Source organism: Austrofundulus limnaeus, unplaced genomic scaffold (assembly GCF_001266775.1).
Source record: "Austrofundulus limnaeus strain Quisiro unplaced genomic scaffold, Austrofundulus_limnaeus-1.0 Scaffold791, whole genome shotgun sequence".
NCBI classification, from domain to species: domain Eukaryota; kingdom Metazoa; phylum Chordata; class Actinopteri; order Cyprinodontiformes; family Rivulidae; genus Austrofundulus; species Austrofundulus limnaeus.
Window position 1 is genome coordinate 40,888 of NW_013953193.1, and position 3,038 is coordinate 43,925.

A 3,038-nucleotide genomic window follows, 5' to 3' on the forward strand; every position below is an offset into this window, starting at 1 on the left:
CAGACAATCCTGTTTGACTTCATGATGATCCAAAGACTTTTGTGTGATAACTAAGTTTTGGAGTTAGTAATTACTGCGTGAGGATTAAAAACTGAATTACTGGGGTAGGTTTACATGTACTGTTCTTTGTCAATCAACAAGTACTGCTATGACTTGGTTGGAAAGTAGATGTTAATACAAGGAGTTTGTGGATAAAATAGTTAAAGTGATTTTGCAGAAATTGAACATAAAACAGAGGTTGGCTCTGTTAGTGAGGGATTGTTGCTGCACAGTTATGCTGACGTGTGCGAAAGCCTTGATTTTGGAATGGGTTGGTGTTGTGGTGCCAGGAGGTCAAGTTCAGATGCCATTGCTCAAGTGGTGATGTGTCAGATGAGGAGTTTGGAGTACATCAGGGAATTCTTGAGATGTACCCTTAATAAGTTGTTTGTTTGAAGTTTTTCTGTTTTTTGTTATTTTTTGACATTTACTCTTATGTTTTGACATAAATCTGTGTTGATTTTTGGTAAAGAAAAGAAATATTTACTCTTCCTTGTGAATTTTGTTTTGTTTTGTTTTTATTTTTGTGTCTTCATATTTACATTATGCAGAGGTTTTGGTACAAGGGGGGTGAACAAGAGTTAAAATTTCACACACTCAGAGATGTCATAATTTCAAGACATGTGACATTGATTTTTGTTTTTAATTTCCATTTGAATGTGACATTTATTTTCCACAAGAGACTGCTGTTTGTTTTCTGTCTTTCCAGGTTATGACAGGCGCGTTCTGGTGTTTGAATGGACTTTGGACACTGGACTTTAATGCTCAACTCAGGAACTTTCGTGCTCATGTATGGACTCAAAACTGGACTCTGATCTGAGTCTGTCAAGCTGAAGATGCAGCTGTTCCATATTGCTCTACATATATACCTCAAGATGAACTGTCATGATATCAGCTGGGTTCTAATGTTTTTCATGTCTGAGTTCTGAAGTTTTTGATTTTTCATGATTTATGTTTTGGTTGATTTTCATATGTTAATCATTTTCTTTTGTATTCATTTTAATCTAGGTTGCATGTTTTAAGTTGTAGTGAGGTTTTTGTTTAAATTAGCATAAGGAATGCTCTGAGGACTTTGATTGGTATTAAGTCCTTTGATTAGCTACTGTTAATTGGTAATTCTAAAAGGAGTTTCTTTCACAAGATTGGCATAGTGTGAAGGTTTCTCTGATCGCAGGATTTTTTTGGTGCCTCTTTCTGTTTCATGAGGGAGGTTTTTGATTCTGTGGATCTTATTAGATTATGTCTAGTGTATAGCTGGCCTGTGAATTTCCTGTGGTGACACTTTGGTCACTGTCAGGAGGTTTGGGGGTGTGGCTAATGGATAGTCGAATNGTATAACATTGCTTGCCCGGCCTATGACAGCCGGGCCCACATCTTACAGACTTCGTGATTGCTTTCTGTTTCATGTCTGCCCATCAATAAATGACTTTATAATCATACCCGCAAGACTTGTCTTTTAAACACCCTTTTCGCCGTGTTTCTGACTATCTTTGCCGCGACAACGTGAAAAAAAGGATTTAAAAGCATGATGTGATAACTTTAAAAATGCTTTAACCTGCCAAGTTCTGTGCCTTTTTGTTCAGCCTGCAGCACACTAAATATTGCAAATCTAAATATTTTTCCTGCACTTTCTGTCTCTCCATCACCTCCAAACATTCAGTTTTGGCATCTTCATTTTTTTCCTGTAGATTTTTCACTTCTTTACATAAAACAAGACTGGACAGGATGAGACTGGAGTTCAGGTTTTATACCAAACTACTGTGTTGCCTACCACTGTGTTGCACATCAGAAAGAATGACATTTAAAAAAATGTGTTGTACAAAGTCATAACTCCAGTTTTATTCGGCATATCAGAGTAATTTAAAAACTGAGGTAAAATTTTTGTGCTCTCCTTCTTACTACAATTGAAGCAGTTAGATAAATGTATTTTCCCGGTTAGAATGATCTAGATGGGTCATGAAACCAGGATACAGTAGTGTATGCAGGGACTCCAGAAATCATAAAGAAGAGAAATGAAATTTAACCGTTGTAAGACAGAGTACATGTGTCTGACTGGGAGGGGCAGGTGGAACAGAGAGTTACAAGAAGCATGAAGCACAAAGTAATAGGACCTTAAGTACTTAGGTTCAACTATTCATGTAAATGTATAGTTAATAAAAGATAGGCACCTAGTAAAGTCATGCTACAAGTAGTCTGTCCAAGAAAATTGGAAGTGTGATAAAAAGGTGCAGAAAAAGTCCCAGGAAGATGAACAACTAGGAGGTAACGTTAGAATGGCCAGATTAAGATGGTTTGGACATGTCCAGAGGAGGCACAGTTCATATAATGATTTGTGAAATTTAGCAATGGAGCTCCAAGTAAAAAGACAAAACAGAAGGCAATAGAGGACATTTGGATATGGAGTGACATTTTTCTGAGACCTAAATATATTTAAGATATTAGGGTATCAAGTACACCTTATGTAAACTCTTCATGTTACAAATCTGTAATGCATTCGTCAAAAACGTGCTCAGGACGACAGGGGCCAAGGAGGACATGTATACACGATTATGAATATAACCCACTTTCTGTCAAAATGATGGATGACCCAAAGGTCATGGGTCAAGCTGTTACCTCCAGGGTCAAGGTGTGACCTGTGGGGTCATGGGAAATCCCCCCTCTTTCTCCCCCCTCCCTTTACCCACCTTTAATTTTAACAGGTCTGTGACCTCTGAGGTCATGAGAAAAGTTCTCTAATAATAGAAGCAAAAGGAATAGAAAGTATCTTTTGATGTTGTCCAAAGAGAATGGAATGAATGAATTGAACTAAAAGCTCTTTTATGCATTTTAAAAACAATAAACCTATCCTAATCTAACAATCACACGGTAAATGGTCTCACTTGCATCCTCCTCTCTCTTTCTCTCTGCCTCTTTGACTCCACAGAAGTTGACCTGGTCCATTCAACCCCACCACATACACACACAGACACACACACACACACACACACACACACACACAC